Source organism: Olea europaea, unplaced genomic scaffold (assembly GCF_002742605.1).
Source record: "Olea europaea var. sylvestris unplaced genomic scaffold, O_europaea_v1 scaffold707, whole genome shotgun sequence".
Taxonomy (NCBI): Eukaryota; Viridiplantae; Streptophyta; class Magnoliopsida; order Lamiales; family Oleaceae; genus Olea; species Olea europaea.
Window position 1 is genome coordinate 508,560 of NW_019265467.1, and position 18,748 is coordinate 527,307.

General features: G+C 39.6%; 1 pseudogene; it reads right to left on the minus strand.

The window, feature by feature from the left end:
* Positions 1 to 363: 363 nt before the first annotated feature.
* LOC111390707 overlaps positions 364 to 18,748 on the minus strand; it is a 20,242-nt pseudogene continuing 1,857 nt past the window's right edge.

Sequence of the window (18,748 nt, forward strand, 5' to 3'; positions counted from 1 at the left end):
GTTAGACATCATGTTGTCAAATGACCTCCCAGGCGATGATGTAAACCAGTTTTATCAATCGACATGAATGACTGAACGATAAATCAACACCGAATAATGGGATGACTCGACTTAATGTTGTTTTACCTATTGGATGGCTAGTAAACCTTTGTGGCTTGTTGGTGTGCTATTGGGCCATAACTTACCTTATTGTTTGTCATTGGTTTACTATATATATTGGTAACTCTCGTGTCTTCTAATGTCCCGTTTTTGAAAGAACCCGAGAGAGAGAGAGGCTGCCTTCTTCTTCTTCTTCGTGCATTCTACTCTTGGATCTTGTCTACATCTTGCTTGTGTCTTTGTGACCCTTTACCTGTGTGGTATTCATCCTTTGTGAGTGAACAAACAACAAGCAAAAGGAAGAAAAGCAACCATAGGTAGAACTCGTGGTCGGCGTCGGGTACCTTCGGTTTTGGTGTTGATTCGGTGTTTTAAAGGTTAACTGAGCCCGGAAATCATCTTGAGCAGTTAGAGGAAGATCCTAACAATGGGCTCTCTCAAGATCTCCGAGCAATGCGCAGTTTGCAGCATAGTTTGCACAAAAAGTTCCGCGAGCCTCTTCAGGCCTGCGGAACTCAGATCCTTGGAATTCAATTGGTAAAGAAGCAGCACTAGGAGCCACTGAACGGCCATTTAACTCCTCACAATCCACCGCTTTTTCCAACTTCCACTTTTTGCAATCCTCTTGGCTGCACGGAAGCTCCACATTGTTCCCACCAGACACATACGTCATCAAAACCTGAGCAGCTTCCATTGGCCGATTTAACAGGCATAAAGCCTCGGTAGCATACATGTTCCCCAAAAAAATGTATATTCTTGAGCACTTGGGAACTTTGAGAAGAGATTTTGCTGTCGCCAGGGCCTTCAAGGGATTTCCTAGTGCCAATTCTACATAAGCCAAATCAGCAAGTACAGCTTGCTTGATCATCTGATTCTCCTTCATAAAAACATCTTCATATCCAGAAACAGAGTTTTGTTGTGACGTGATATTACGACTTCCACCCTTGTGTTCTTTTACTTCAACATTTGCAAGAACCTGGCTTGACTCAGATGATACAGGAGATGCTAGCTTTTCTCTTGATTCAATAGTCAAACCAGATCCAGAATATTTTCCCTCGGACAATTCCAGTAAATACAAAGTATTGAAAAGACACCGCCAGGCAAGAGACATGGAGAGATCAGGCTGCTTGCCATCACCTAACAAAAGATCTTCCTTCCCAAAAAATTCCTGCTGGCCGTTTGTTGAATTGCAATATTTCACTGCAAGTTGCCTCCATTTTCCCTTTCCAATGACATTAACTCTGATATCAGATCTGTCAGTGGTGGACGGAATCGACTTCATTAGTCCCTTCTCTAGAGCCACTGGACAGCACTCGGCAATTTGTCACAAAAGAGGTCTGTTGTAAAAGATTAGACTGGCCTGCTGGAAACAGCGAACAGCATGGAAAGGTCTTCCACAGGCCAAGTGATGCACTCCACAATTATAGGTTATCGCAAGGGATTTATCCTGTGATAAAGACTTAAGCTACAGAGGTTTTTCCTTCCGTACAAGTGAACTGCTATTTAGGGCTTTGGAAAAGAATACTCCAGAAGTGTGATGATTTCCAAGTTGGTAATACATCCAAGATTGTTGTAGTACATGCTAGAAATACCAGTCTCTGTATGGTTACTTGATGCCATCAAAAGCTTAATCGCTTTGCGATGGTTCCCACGAGCATATTCCAGCTGTGACTTCAAATAGAGAGCCGTGGGATAATCTTTTCCATGAGCTATGTTCATAGCCATTTTGACTTCCCGCTTGGCTGCCTTAAGGTTCCTGGTGAGGAGCAAAAGACGAACCTTGTACAGATGCAGCTTAAGCCTTAGATCAGCGGCTGATATGGACTCTTCAGCATGGGTCCTCAGAAGATCATTAAAAGAAGGGATGCCAGAAAGCCTTTCACGGCTCTGTTCGCTGCTGCCAAGGGAAGATAATAGCCGTAGCGATTCATCTTCAAGTGCTTCCTCTGATAACGTTGACAAAGAATTTACAAAGGTATTTGCAGTAGTAACTGAATCATAATTTGAGCAGTCAGGAATAGTTGATTTGCTGGGAACTGAAGTAGATATAGACACTATTGCAGGATGTTGCTGTGCTGAGTTTCCATTATCCACTTGACTGATGCTGTTAACACCAAATGCCTTCTCCATGTAACTTATGACATCCTGGACATAATAAAGTCAATGTACTCATATTTAAGCGACTTGAAGCATGGGAGGCTTCCCACTATTTAAAGCAGCGTATAACTAGTTTAAGTTGAGACTGCATGGAAACATGCCTATGGGGAACTTCCATGGTTAAAGCACAGCACTCAGATGACATGCAAACAAAGATTAAAGAAGCATAAAGCACCAAAAAGCGCAATGCACAAAAACACAGGAGATTCTTGAATTCTCTTTAATCTTAAATTATTTCAGTTAGTCATGTGATGTGGATATATGGCTTTTGCAAGCGGATTAGTTGCACAAGCATATAGCATTATCCCAAATAGGCCACTTGACTATAATTCTTCAGATCCATCAAATCATAATGAAGATCCACATGCAGATCAGAACATAAAACATGTTCCATACCTTTCAAGTACAAGATAGAAAAGTCATCACGAAGGAATTATAACTATTCCAATTACAAGCAACATTTTGAGAACCATAGTCAACAATACACTTCCCACTGAAAAACTGGAAATGTTCTACTCGAAAGGTATGGAAAAGTAAAACGAGTAATTGGAAACCAAAATTTTCAATAAACACCAAAGAAAAACCTTTGAAGCTCAGACAAACATGCTAATAGTATCATTACTTCAAGGAAAGAAGTTAAATATTTCCTAATCTTACAAGGTTTATTTCATTTTGATAACAATTTATAGTTTTTTCCAAAATTATAACTAATCATGGTATCAGAACATTGAACCAATGCTGACTACCATTATCACAAATTTTAGCTGCGCTCCTTCCACCTCAATCATTAGAAGATGCCACTTGCTAATATCAATTTGTATTGAAAATTCAAGTTTATTTTACCAAGAAGAGGAGAAAAGTGATGCACTGCTCATCTAAAATTCTTGAGTGGTGTAACCGTGTAAGGTATATATGACAAGTTGGGAAAAAATCTTATTCCTAGTAAATTTGAGGTGGGCTACATTAATCCTTTAACACCATTCCACTACGTTCGCTAGATCTACATAGAGATCTATTGCAACTAAATCCTGAGTAACTTAAGCCACATCAATTTTAGTCTACCCCTCCCTCTTCTCATTTGCTATTGCAAAATACCGTCATTATTACAAACGAGAGCCCCCTTACTTCAATATAAAAAGTGATCCAACCAGCTAAGTTGTTGTAAACTTAATTTATCAGCTTCACCACCACTTGGTTGGCATATATTTTCATTCCTATCGTGTCCATTTTAGTACGACCACATATCCATCTTAAAGTCCTTATTTTCCACTACATTCATCTTGTGGACATATGTCCTTTAATAGCCCAACACTGGGAACTGTAAAACATATCTGGTCTTTATTCTTCTGTGGAAGTTGCCATTTAAACCTGATGGAATCTTTCAATCACATATAATTCTTGTAGCACTTCTCCATTTTATCCAACCAACTAAAATCCTGTTCATAACATCCTCTTCAATTTCTTATTCCTTGTTAACTGAATTCGGAACAACATGATTATATGTACTAATTCGATTAACTTGAGAAAAAAATTTTAAAAAAAATGCATGAAAGAGAAAACAGAACTTATTTTCATGCACATATAAAGTTGTTAGGTCTCACACAAATTGAAATAAAAGAGAGTTTTAGCACAAGGGAAATACAAATCTTTACTGATCAGTTTAATAAGTACTACCGAAAGATGTACCTCTATTGAGCATAAAGCTATAACCCTTGCATATTCAAATATCTATAACATTAAAGTAAAAGAGCACATTTTAACTCAAAGAAGAAAAGTTGTCTATGTCCAAATCACACTGTCATGATTTTCACATTCAAAATTCAAAACGAAGAATCATTTTAATGTCATTTCCAGAAAAGGTAACCGAAGATAGAAATGCTTATGAAGAGCACGAGAAAAATATTTGAACTTACAGCAGATCTGGATGCATGGTAGGAAAGTAATGAAACATCCAGCAACAAGAGGCAAATACGAAGAGCTGTCCCCTGCATGTAACCATATAAGGTCGGGCAAATATGCATCAAACATTGACATGCCAGCTTCAATGGCGTGTCGGTGCTTCCTAGAATTTAACCAGTACACCCAACTTCATTAACAATAATAAGGCTACTGCTATGACTGATTACCTCATCAATAGGTTCAATGTTCTGATATAACGCTTCCAAAAATGAGAATGATTTTGCATAGTCATGAAGGTGGAACCAGATAACTGCCTGCAATCAGATTCAATGCACATAAAAATACACAAGGAAAGATTATAACCCAACTCAAGAGCAATGCCAACATCAAGAGAACATACTACGTTGAACGTAGCCACCGAACTGTCGAACTCATTGCTGTAAACAACTGGTGAACTAGAAAACTGATGCACCATATCATTACTTCCTTCCACTCCAGATGTAATTTTGCTTCCATTGTTGCCGACAACCTCTACATGTTCTCCAGATGCACAAGTAAGCTCTTCACTTCGTTTCTAAATTGAATAAAAAAAGTCAATAGAGCATAGAATATGAAGAGCCTAACACTAATGTATTTATATATCCACTATTAAGAACGTTATATCAATAAACATGGACCAAAACGTAGGTCAAGGTTTGGTCCACTGCCGCTCTGTTTAATTGTGGAAATTGGAGGGGTAGTTTGTGGAATCAGATGTCATCTACAACAATATGACATATTAAAATGGTTACCGTTATGTCTGCCATGTTTAAATCTGTACATGTATGCATATATATTCCAGAATGTGAAAAATCATGGGAGGAAAGAGTAGAATTTTAAAATTCATACAAAGAGTGAGAGTCAGATATAGGGTAAATAGTTGAACACAATTAATTCATAAAAAGGATAGAAAATTGAGCATATACTCAAAATGCTCATTCTCCAATTTAAGCTAATCTTACAAGACAATGTAAAGCTTTAGTTTACTTATCAGATAATTGTGTAACTACAAATATTCAATATGCAACTTTCTAGAAAGTTCATTGCATTAATTTTGCATGCTGAATAACACTTGTAGCAAGAGACATTAAATAACTTTTAGAAGGTGCAAACACTTTTCTTATCTTACTAATTTCTCTCTCTCTCTTTTTGTTTTTTTTTTTTTCTTCGGAGGAAGTATATGAACTTCATAAATTTAATAGAAAGTAGGCATCATACACAGCCAAAACTTTCACTTACTTGTAACACTGGGCTCTTTAACATGAATTTCAGCATTCTCTAACAGAATCCCATTTGACATGGTTTTTAGGCCTTCACAACAGACTCTTTTAATCAATATATCATGCTTACACTAGTCAATTTTTGGAGTAGCACTGACTACATGAGTTGGGTCAGAATTTTCATTTTTCACATTTAAGTGTTTGCTTTTTTCTAATATATTTTAATAATCTGTGTAAGAACTGGGAATTCCTCTCCATTTGTCCTACAATGGGCATATCACAAAAAAGTGAAAAACAAAAGAAATCTGTCCAATAGTAATGTTGATTCCAAGGTTGACACGATTCTCCAAATATTCTATAATGAAACCACTTCAGAAACTTGTTGCGCAAAATATAAAAAGATAAAAATTAAAAATTGAAAAAAGAAAAACAACTGGAAACAAAAATTTCTTTTTAAGTATTCATATATGCATCTCCACATCAAATATCAATACCATTGAGAATCCACATAATGCTTACACAACCATGTCAGGTTTCCTCATTTAAAGACAGGCAATAACATCAAGAATGCCTCCAGTAACTAGTCTTCTCCTAAAAACTCATGCTTCACAGGGAAAGGAAACATCCACATGCTATATAGGCACACATGAGCTTGATGGGAGAGATTTTTCCAAGTGAAAAGTGATTTGTTTAAGAAGTAGGGAATAGTTATGGATCCCATATAATGTGTGGTGATTTTGAGAAACATGATTTTAAAATAATGAATAACAGGTTTCTACTCATGTTTATTAAAAGGTGCAGTCTAAACCACAAACCTTGTCATTTTCAAGTGCTTTAATAAGCCTCCTAGGATTTGAATAGCCATCTTGAATATTCTCTGCAATTGCAATGTTATGAAGAACCTAAAATGGCAAAGGAATTACAAATAAGCAATAAAGAAACACGATGGAAACTTTCTATGAAACAAGTAAGTCAGATTTACACTATAGCAAGCTAAAACTTTTGATAATAAAACGTATGAACGGAATTTGTTGGATGCCTATTTTTTCGCGCGGGTTCGTCGCTAACAATTAAAAAGGATCAGACGATTGTGTAAGGGACAAACCTCTTGAGACAAAGTCCCAAAAAGGGGTGTTCTTTTATTGGCGATGACTTTACAATTGGAAATTAAAAACGGAATACCTCCAAGGGGTGCAAGCACACGAGTTACTGAAAGAAGTGTTTAAATCTAAGCTAAGGAATTTAAAATTACATGTTCTTTGTTCGAGAGTTTTTGATTCGGTCCTTTTGCTCTATGTCTTTCCTTCCTTTTATACTCCCTGGATGATCTCTTTGTGATCAACCGCCTAAAAACTGCTGGATCGTTCTATAACTGCCCACTTTCCTCGTAATGGCCAACTTGTCATGGAACTGCCTTTTTTAACTGCTGCCATTACTCTTCGTCGTTCAACCGTTTTCGATTGAATTCCTTGAATCGTGGAACGTGATAGGGCTGCTTTAATAACTGCTTTGATAACTGCACTTCTTGATAACTACAACACTTTATGTTTGCTAAGACCTTGGGCGACTCGAAGATTTGGGCGAGAATAGAGTAACAGCTCTGGGCGACTGCATGGCACTCCATTCGCTCAGATTCTAGGCAACTTGCAAACTTGGGCGATGGTGTTACCGCGTTCTTGGGCCTCCCTATTTGGGCCTTCATCTTGAATTGTTTGATTGGGCTTCGTTCTTTGGGCTATCTGATTTGGGGATCCTCCAATTGGGCTTCATTCTTTGAGTCGTTCGATTTGGGCTGAATTTTTATGTGTCAACAATTACCTCCCAATATGGCAGAATTAATACCAATTATTAAATTTTGCCATATTCACTTTATGTTTCCAGCAACATTTGAAATTCCCAAGAATTTCAATCATTGTTTTCTTCCATAGCTTGAAAAGGTGCGACGTTTTGCAAACCCTTATAACCCCCAAACACGCCATTTCACTGCATCATTAAATCACGCCTCACTTTTTCGCGTTTCTCTCCCACGATTTACTGTTCATCTTTTTGCTTCCCTGCTACGTAACTCTGAAAAAACTCTGTTTCATCCCTAATGGCTACTTCACAATCTCAATCTGGCGACTCCTTTAGTTTTGATGACTTTCAGAAACTTCTGAGTCGTCCATACATAACTCCGAGCTTTCTCGCGCCCGCCAATGTCGAACTTAATGAGTTCTACCTAGGTTCTTTCTTCAACAATGCAGAAGCAGTCGAACAGACGGCGGTGGGCCAGCTGTTTCCTTGTACTCAAGGCCCTCCATTTCTAAACTCTTTGCCGCTGGGGCCACTTCGCGAAAGAGGTATTCGCACTTTACCTAAATCTGACATAGTTTTCCGTAGGTGGCATGCTCGCCTTGTGGACCATGGTCCTACTAAGGCACTTTTTGATAATGCTAGGATTTCTGATTTGTTAGAAATCTCTATTCAACCCCCTACTTTTGATTCAGCACTTTTTTCGATCTCTCTAAGTTTTTGGTCTTCTGAATATAATACCTTTGTTTTCCTTCTTGGCCCCATGTCTATTACTTTAAGGGATGTTGGAGCCCTAGTGAATCTACCACCTTTGGGCGATATCATTTTTCCTGGTATCTTGGTTTCTGGTGGCACCCCAAAGTTTGGTAAAAACTACACCGAGTCTTATTCAAGCCTGCAAGCCCTTCATAACCATTCGAGCGCTGAGCCTTCCCATACTGAACGAGTGGCCTTTCTTCTGGTTTGGCTTTGTAAATATGTTTTGTGTGTGCCAAGCATAAAGCCCTCCCTAAGTTATTTACCCAAAGCACGAATTAGCGCGTGGCAGGCCTTTGAATTTATGTTCTTTCTTTTTGGCTGCCCTTTATAGAGGCATGGCTTCTCTTCAAACTCAATTGAAGAATGGTGCATCTCCCACTGGCAGTGGACCTCTTTGGTTCACTCAACTGTGGTTGAGATCCTATTTTCCATTGCTTGGTACTCTATCAATTTCTCGTTCTTCTACTAGCTGCTATGGGCTAGCCATTGAGCCTATGGCTCCTGTAAATATGTCTAGAAGGGATATTTTTTCATTCTTTTATTCTTTGGATTCAATCCATTCCTTCTTTCCCTTTCTTCCTTTTTTGACTCCAAACTATGTGCATCCCCCCTCCACTATAGACAGCGCGAGCACCTCTCTGCTCATTTGGATCCAGTTTTTAACCGGGAGGGAGTTATTTCATGATATTTTAACTGGGACCAATACCAAGGCAGGGGTAGAAATTTATACTCTCCAATTTTTTGCTCGCCAACTTGGTTTCGACCAAACTTGGCCTGTTCCTCCTTACTATTTAAGAAACTTGATTGACCGCTTCCATATTATTAATAAGGCGGAGGTAGAGGCTATAAATGCTCGCAATCTTCTTTTAACAAGCTATTTTTCGTGAGCCCCCTTCAATTCTAACCACGCCATCTATCTCCTTTTTGAACAGCTCTGGCCGTTATCGAAGCACAGATTGTTTGCGACTGATGCTAATTGTGCCTTTCATTCACTGGACCAGCCGAGCATTTCTTCCCCTCCTCCTGTTTTAGTCACTCCTTTGTCTATCCGGAGTCCTTTTCCTCCTCGTCGCGCTAAACAGTCTGCTCGTCCATCTTCTTCTCTCCCTGCCAAACCTACTGCAGCCAAGAGTGCCCCAAGCCGCAAACGGCCAGCCTCAGCATCTCCCATTCTGGAGGATGATGTTGATGATGATGATGATACCCCTCTTATCATCAGGAGGAAGGTAATTAAATTGGTTTACTCACAAGTATACTTTTCCATACTTGAAACTTTTCTGTGTGCTGATGATTTATTTGGACTTCTCAGAAAAGTTTAGCCTCTCCTTTAAAGGCTTTGACATCGGCAGCTCCTGCTCCATCATCCTCCGCTGAGGCTGCTTCATCCAAACCAATTGATGAATAGACTACGCTTAAAGAGACATCTTCAGTCCCAGAATCCTCATCACAACCAATGGATGAGCCACCTTCTTCCCAGGGCGTCAACCCCCCAAACATCGAAGCAGAAGGTAATTTAATTTTTTGATGCTTTACCTTTGCTTGTGCTATTTGGTTTCTGATTTGTTACTTTTGAGTTTTACAGATGCTCCTATGAGTCTGCCCGTTGTGGCAACATCTTCTCGCTCAGACAAGGGGAAGTCCTCACGAATGGTGGAGCCACAGGTGGCAGACTTGGCTGAGGATATGCCATCTTCCACGATTATTGATGAGGTAATCTTTACTTCACTTTTATTTCCATCTTGTTCGTTGTAGTGAGAATCTTCAATATTGGCAATTTTCTTTGCATGATGCTGACAAGATTGTGCGTTCCATCCAAGACTTGTTCACTTCCTGGGGGCAAGTCAAGATATCTCGCCCTGCTCCTTCTTCAAAGGAAGATTTGAAGTTCCTCAAACAGTTAATTTTTGAGTATGTGTCTTTCATGGATATGGACGTTGGTAAGGCTAGTGCTGCCAGACACAAGGATAAGCTTGAGCATTTGAATGCAAAGTTGGAGCAAGCACTGACACTTCCGTTGCTCAATCTTTCTGCTGATTTTAAAGCGACGTTGAAAGTTATCCATTCCGAGGTCCTCTCCTTGCTGGCCAAGAATGCTGAACTAAAGGCCAAAAGTACTCAATATCTTCGCGCCGTATCTGAAAAAGAGTCTTTGCGTCTGGAGATCAACAAGGCTGAGGACGAGTTGAAAGAAATCTCTTCCGAAGTAATGATTGAAGACTCTTTGATGGTTAGTTTGGCTGCTCAGATGAAGGAACTTCAGGCCAAAATGGACGACTGCAAGGCGAGAATGACTGCTAAAAAGCGCAACGCCTCCCAAGAAATTGAGCGAACTAAGTCTTTGGTCGAGCAGTACAAGAAGTTAGAAGTTGATGATGATGTCGTGGCTGAATTGAACATCACTTTCTCTCGGCAGAACGAGGATTGGGAAAAACTTAGGGAACGAATTCATTCAGTATGGAGTGGATTGTAATTAAGGCATATGATGCCTTAACTTTTCTTTTTGTAATTTCGCATTTGACTTTCCTTTTGTAATTTTGTTCATCATTAATGAACATATATGTTAACTTCTTGTGCATTTATTTAACGTTTGTCTTTTAATTGCCAATTCTTCAAGCATTTAATTGTTTTGTGCTAAAAATCTTGCACATTTTCTCTTGATATTTCCACCTCTTTTCCCAAGACTTTGGGCTTCTTAATTCCATTTACTAGGCAGAATGTGGCTGCTCATATTCTGTCTCTTCATCTCCACCCCCTATAAATGTACGTATGCTTCGCACTTTCCATCTTCCATCTTCATCTTCATTTTCTTCTTCGAAACCAATTTGCTGCCATTGTTTGGCATTCTGACAATCAATCCGAAACCTTCGTCTTTCTATAAAAATGGATTGTTTGGTCCGCCCATTTTACTATTTGCCTTGATGTCACCTTTGGTGTGGGAGGAATAGAAAATATTCTTTGGCCAGCAGCAAAGTTTTTACCATCAAAGTTCTTCCCATCGTCTCTTTGTCCTTTACAAGGAGTTCGATGATAGAAGGCAATTTTTGGGATGCTTGCGGGCCACCTTGCTTGCTGAGAGTGCTTCTCAACCTCTTTGCCCGTCATTGCAGCGATGCATTTAGAAAGGTGGTGTGAGGCCAGTCTACCTTCTTACTCGGCGATCCCATCATTGTAGCGATGCATTTAGGAAGGCGGTGCGAGGCCAATCCACCCTCTTACTCGGCGATCGACCGGAAGATTAGCTTACTCTTAATTGTAGTTTGTAGAACATCCATCATTTGTATTTTTACATCTTTGTAATGAACGTTTGATAATAAAGGACTTTATTTGAACGTATTTCGCTCTGACCTTGTTATCCTTAATCGTTCAACATATTTTGATTATGCTTTTATCTAGTTCACATTCCCATAAAGAAGGAACATATTTTTTCAAATATTTGCCGTTAATGAATCTCACGTCCTTGGTGCCATCTAAATCTTCTAAATGATACGCTCCATTCGGCAACACATTGTTTATTTTGTATGGTCCTTCCCAATTGGACGACCACTTCCCGTACTTTGGATCCTTGCTATCCAAAGGGAGTATCATCTTTCAAACTAGTTCACCCAGGCTGAACGATTTGGGTATGACTTTTTTATTATAAAACTTAGCCATTCTTTATTTTTGAACTTGCAGTCTATCTAAGACGTCCAACTTTAATTCGTCCAACCCCAATAAATTTTGAACTAGTGATTCTGTATACTTATCATTATTTAACTTATGTTGCAAGCACACTCTAATCGATTGCACGTTGATTTCCATAGGCAAAACGGCCTCCTGTCCATAAGCAAGTTGGAAAGGAGTGACTTTGGTACTTGACCGAGGTGATGTTCTATAAGCCCACAAGGCCTTGTTCAGACATTCGTGCCAATTTCTGGCATTTTCATCTCTCATCTTTCTGATGATATTTTTTAGAATCTTATTAGAAGATTCTGCTTGTCCGTTGGATTGAGCGTAATATGGTGTGGAGTTTACTAATTTAACTCCAAACTCGCTCAAAAATTTGTGCACTTGATCCCCATTCAAAGATGTTCCATGATCTACTATCAACGTTTGTGGAATTCCAAACCTATAAATGATGTGATCACGGATAAACTCTATGACATTCTTTTGGGTGATCTCTTTCAAAGGTACCGCCTCTACCCACTTGGTGAAATAGTCGGTTGCAATTATAACAAAAGTATGTTGCTTGGACGATGGGGGATAAATCTTCCCTATCAGGTCTATCGCCCAACCCTTGAACGGCTAAGGTTTAATAATAGTTGCCATCTCTTGTGCTGACGCCCTTTGTATTGGACCATGCTTTTGGCATGCTAAACAACTCTTTGCATACTGAACGCATAATTCTCCCATCTTTGACCAAAAATATCCACTCCTAATAATTAATCATCTCATCTTTTGGCCAACTTGATGAGCTTCACATATCCCTTCGTGCACTTCAGCCATGATCGTCCTGACTTCTTGCAAACTTACACACTTTAGCAATACACCATTAAAGCGTTTCTTAAACAACTTTTCATCTATTAGTGTATAGTTCAGCAAACACAGCTTCATTTTCCTACTAATCACTACATTAGGTTCTTTAAGGAACCTTTTAATCTCTGTTCTCCAATCCATTGCATCTTCATCTTGTATGCAGTGAATTTCAATCTTCCTCGCCCTTCTTTGAGTCACAGGCAATATGATTTCATACTCACAAGTAGACTTCCAATTCAAAACCTTTGAGTACCCTGAGGTCATTTGGGCTAACTCATTTGCCACGTCGTTATATATCCTATTAACACATTGAAGTTCTACTTGGTCAAATTCTTCTAACAATTCTTGGGCGATCTCATATTGACTTATAATGGAATCACTTTGGCATTTAAAATCACCAATCAATTGGTGGATTACCAATTGAGAATCGCCCCTAACGATCACATTTCTTACTCCCGTATCTATCATTAGTTCTAGGCCTACAATTAAGGCTTCATATTCGGCCTGATTGTTGGTGCACATTCTGTCTAAAGTGAATGCGAACTTGTAGCAAATTCTTAAAGGATTAATCAATGCTACTCCTACTCCTACTCCTGCACCTTTAGAGGTTTTTGACCCATCGAAATACAACACCCAAGGTTTTAGCTCGAACGAATTGATTTCTAATTCAATTTCTTCAGGCATGTCAAAGCATGGATGATCGGCTAGAAAGTTAGCCAAAGCCTGATTTTTGACTGCCTTTTGAGGTATTTATTGTATCTCGAATTCTGATAAAGCTAATGTCCAAAGACCTACCCTTTGGTGTAAAATAGGGCGCGAGAACATATACTTAACTAAATTTACTTTAGAAATTAAATAAACGGTTATGGGCCGTAAATAAGCCCTTAATTTTGTACATGTGAAATACAATGCAAGACATAATTTTTTGATAGCAGAGTAATTATATTCACATTTTGTTAACCGTCTACTTAAGTAGTAAATTGCCCTTTCTTCATCAAATTGGTCTTCCTGTGCGACACTTTCATTGGCCGTCCTTGGATTGGTGACACCAACACTGGTGGACTTGATAAATATGTCTTCAGGCTTTCAAAAACCTTTTGATGTTCTTCTTTCCAGACGAATTCGTCCTGATTTTTCAGCTTTAAGAGCGGCGAAAAGACTTTAGTTCGCTCTGCACAGTTAGAAATAAAGCGTCTTAAAAAGTTTACTTGGCCTAGAAACCTTTGAAATTCATTTTTGTTGCTAGGTGGTTTGGCCTCTAAAATGGCCTTCGCTTTATTTTTATCAAGTTCAATCCCTCTCTTGTGTACTAAGAAACCAAGAAAATTCCCTGCATTAACACCAAATGCACATTTCAAGGAATTCAACTTTAGCTTATATTGCTTCATTCGCTCAAACGAACATCTTTACTGTTCGAAATGATCCTCTTCTTTAATGGACTTGACTACTATGTCATCTACATACACTTCAATAAACTTGTCTATCATATCGTGAAAGATTAAATTCATTGCCCTTTGATAAGTTACCCCTGCATTTTTTAGGCCGAAAGGCATAACCACCCATTCAAAACATCCTAGAGACCCAGGGCATCTAAAGGCAGTTTTGTGTATGTCTTCTTCAGCTATATAAATTTGATTGTATCCTGAATACCCATCCATGAAAGAATACATGATATGTCCGGCAGTTGAGTCTACTAAAGAATCCACCGTGGGCATTGGACACTCATCTTTGGGTGTAACTATGTTTAAATTCCTAAAGTCTATACACACCCTTAGTTTACCATTCTTTTTTAGTACTGGCATAATATTGGACAACCATTCGACATATCTGGCTGTTCTAATAAAACCTGCTTTCAATAGTCGCTCTATCTCTTTCTTAATCTCAGGGAGTACATTAGGGGCAAAACGTCTAGGAGGCTGCCTATGAGGTTTAAAATTAGGCTTAGTTGGTAACCTATGTTCCACCAAGTCTCTATCTAAACCAGGCATTTGTTCATATTCCCAAGCAAAATAATCTTTGTACTCCTTTAACAAAGCGATTAATTTATCACTAACCTCTTGATCGAGCATCTAGCTAATGAATGTTGGACGATCTTCTCCTTCATTGCCGATATTTACTTTGATCAGAGGGTCTTGTACTTGAGCGTATCCAGGTTTGATGATCCGCATCACTTCGTCGTCCAGTTCCCTTGTAAGTATTTTTTCTTCTAAACAGTCCATCTTATTGACTTCTCGGCCAATGCTTTGTTCTAACTCGAATATTGCTAATTTGTCCTTCAGCGCTTTCAGGGCTGTCTCTTCTTTCGCCTTGTCATTGCATTCCTTATTGAAAGCCATTAGTCTGGCTTTGAAGGCTTGAATATCGGCCATTTGCTTTTGTAACTTAGAATCCATTCAAGACTCCTTGATTATTCTTTTGCCAATTACTGGCTCTTCTAGGGCCACTATATTTGGCCTCATCTGTCTGAACATTTTAGTGAGTGCGTCCACTGAAAATGGCTCTTCGCTTTGCACGACAACTTGAGTTTCTTCCCCATCTTGTACTACCCTGACAGGTCTATAGTTTCCTTCGTACATGAACTTTTCCACCGAGTTTGCTTTTGCGACAAAAGGCTTATGATCGGCCTGTATCACCTCTGCTTCACCTTTGTTATTCCAAAAGATCAGGCATTGATGGAGCGATGAGGGTATACAGCGACTTCCGTGTATCCAATCTTTTCCTAGTAACACATTGTAACTAGTAGGACCATCTATTACAAAGAAGACTGTGGTCCTAGTAGTCGTCCCTATAGTTATGTCCAATGGCATAACTCCCTTAGCTGAAGTTGCTCCTCCGTTGAAACTCGTAAGGATAACTTCTGTTGGAATCATGTCACCCTCTGTCTTTGCAAACTTCCTCATCATCCTAGATGGAATGGTGTTTATAGCTGCTCTATTGTCGACAAGCACTTTTGCCACAGGGATGCCGTTAACTAGAGCTTTAACATACAATGGCCTCAAGTGTTTAGTCAATTTCATGGCTGGCCGTTTAAAAATAACTTTTTCGGTAGCCTCTATTTCTACTTCCTGCTTGTTTTCTGTCGAATTATCCCCCTGTGAGAAGTCGACGTGCAGCATATCGCGCTGATCCTCTGTCTCCTAAATTTCCTTCTTACTTTTTTCTAATGTTTCCTCATCAGTTACCCAACCTGTAGGAGAGGGCATTATTCTTGGAGGTGATCCATACTTTTCAGAGCGAGGCACCCTCTTCTTCCTTTTGGGTGTCCTGTACAGTACGTAGAAATCGAAAGGACGCCCAGATGGTTCTCCCAACAAGTCTACTTCGCAAACTCCCTCTCGATGTAGTTGCTTCAACAGAGTATTGCACGATACTCTTCTCCTTCTTTCTTCTGCTTCTAGGTCGATTTCTTCTTCAATGTCTATCATCCTGTCGTCTTCTTCATCGTTGTAGGCCTCTCTATAAGTCTGGCCTTCTTCACATTCCAGCATGCAAGCTTCTCCTTCGTTGTCCTCCCTTTCTTCTTCTTTTTCTTTATTCTTGAATTCATTTGGCCAGTAAGTAATTATTGGTCATGACAGGAGGTAACGTACCGAACTGGATAGTAAGGGGCTGATCTGGATCTTCTCCATCCCTTCTGTCCCGCTCAAACTTTGATCTCCCAGAAGAAGTTTCTGGCAGCTCTTTCATTGATTCATTTGTACCGGTTTCTTCACTATCCTTGAGAACATTTTGATTGGCTATCTTGAGTAGTTTAGGCGCTTTAGGATGTGGCACTCCCTGTTGCTGCCTCATCATTCGTCCATAGTTTCGTTGGAAACGCCTTTGTTGGGTTCTAGTCATCTCATCGAAGGGTACTGCTCTTCCTGCATTATACTGGAACGAATGCCATATATTTGGCTGGCGAGGTTGCGGCCTAAATGTTCTCCCATTATCTGCTGGCCTGAACTGCCTCTCAAAAGGCGGTCCTCTATAGAATGATGTACCTCGCCCTCTATCAGGCTGAGTGTTTGGGAAGAAAGTAGGGCGATGGGGATGCTGCCATATCCCTGGTTTCTCCGTATTTCCATTCACTTCTCTTTTACATCTTGCACACAAGACGTCTTCGTCCTTTTTTGGTTCTTTCCCCTTGATTTGTTCAAAGACACTGGGATGTGGTCTAGGATACTCTTCTCCATCATCTACGACTAACTTGAATTTGGGCAACTTATTTTTGAAACCAGACGTCACCATGTTCACTCCAAGTGGCTGTGGAAAAGGATTTTCATCCACTGTCATCTTTTTTTTATCGTCGAACGTAATTCGTCCTGATTCAATGGCATCCTGCAATACATGGCGAAAAATCAAGCAATTGTTAGTCAAATATGACCATGCATTATGCCACTTACAATATTTTTTACCCTTAATTTGTTCAGGGTTTGGCAATTTATGCTTATCGCTTAACTTTATCTGCTTGTCCCTATATAATTTATCAAATATAAAATCAGCTTTGGTTACATCGAACGAGAACGTTCTAGCCTTTATGTTTCCATCTTTTATGAGCTCATCTTTGCCCGATGGTCTAGGCTTGGCCATTATGGGACAAGTATACGTATCTCCTTTGACCAATTCGGCCAAACACATTTCGGTTTGATCGTATGACTCGTCGCTGATGGTGTGAACGTCAAAATTTGGGTCTTTGTAATAAGTCCCTTTACTAGAACTTTTCATCTGTTCTTCCTCTCTTATCAGTCGTTCATACCTAATTACATTCGCACTCAATTGGAAAAGGTCAGGAAATTCCTTGTCCTGAAATTTCTTTTTTAAATCAAAGCTCAAGCATTCCAGAGCGATTTTGACAAATTTTTTTCGGGCAGAGGTACAAAACACTTGCTTCTTGCTGTCTTGAACTTTTGGAGAAAACTTTCTGCCCATTCGTTTGGCGTTTGACGTAGATTCGCCAAATCAGCCAAAGTGACTTCAGACTCAGTTTTATAAAACTGAGCGTGGAATAACTGTTCCAATTGTTGCCATGTTTGAACAGAGTTCGCTGGCAAGTTGATGAACCAGGAGAAAGTTACTCCTGTTAATGAACTAGTGAAAAGCCTCATTTTATGGTAATCGATTACATCACCACTTTGCAATGTGAATTGCCCTATGTGTTCTAGAGTAGATACCTCTCCTAAACCAGTAAACAGTGAGAATTCTGGCACTTTATACCCTCTAGACCATGGATATGCTTGGTCTACCCAATCAGGATATGGCTTTGTGTAAGTCGGCCTAATGACGGGACGCACCCCAAAAGCCATTTGATCCTGTACGATTTCCATAATTTGATCCTCAACATGACGTTGGGGTCATATGGAATTCCTACAGGTTGGTTAACTGGTTGATTTGCATGAGGTCTGATGTTTGGTTCTGGATTGGCAACAAAGTTACCATGATTAGGGTCATTACCATTAGCCTGAACATCTATTCCCTCATTAACTCGTGGGGTATTCTGTCCATTGTTTAGGATATTATCTCTTATATTTGGATTACCCCCCAAGTTAGGCGTACCACTACTATTGTTCTGATTTGGCACTGCACCACCCCCTTGGTTTGAAGTAGAGGGACCAGAAAGTGGTTCTACCCCTTGATTCGGATTTAGGACTGAGGGATTATGTCCCACAATTGTCCTAGTTTGAAAGTGGTTTGCAAGAGGCATAACCGGTTGACATATTTGGCCTACTAACTTATTCATTGTTTCGTTCAAAGTGTTTAGTTGTTTGGCCATGTTGTCATAATGTGCATTCCCATTTTGGGTAAATCTTTCCATATTATGAATATTTTGAAGATTTACCTGTTCAACGACATCTTGTGTGAGTTCTCCAAGTAGTGCACGCATGGTTCGAGGACTCAACTCTGTCATTGGTTCGTAACGATTGTTACTGCTCTGATTCTGTCCATCTGTTCATGGAGAGGCATGCTGCTCTTCATATCGCTCGATCACAGACTAGATTCCTCCCTGACTTGTTGCTTCTTTATCGGATCTCTGAGGCATATTGTTTCACCTTTTCTATTTTCAACACCAAACACCACTGTCCCACTGGGCGTGTCAAATTATTTCGCGCGGGTTCGTCGCTAACAATTAAAAGGGATCAGACGATTGTGTAAGGGACAAACCTCTTGAGACAAAGTCCCGAAAAGGGGTGTTCTTTTATTGGCGATGACTTTACAATTGGAAAGTAAAAACAGAATACCTCCAAGGGGCGCAAGCACACGAGTTACTGAAAGAAGTGTTTAAATCTAAGTTA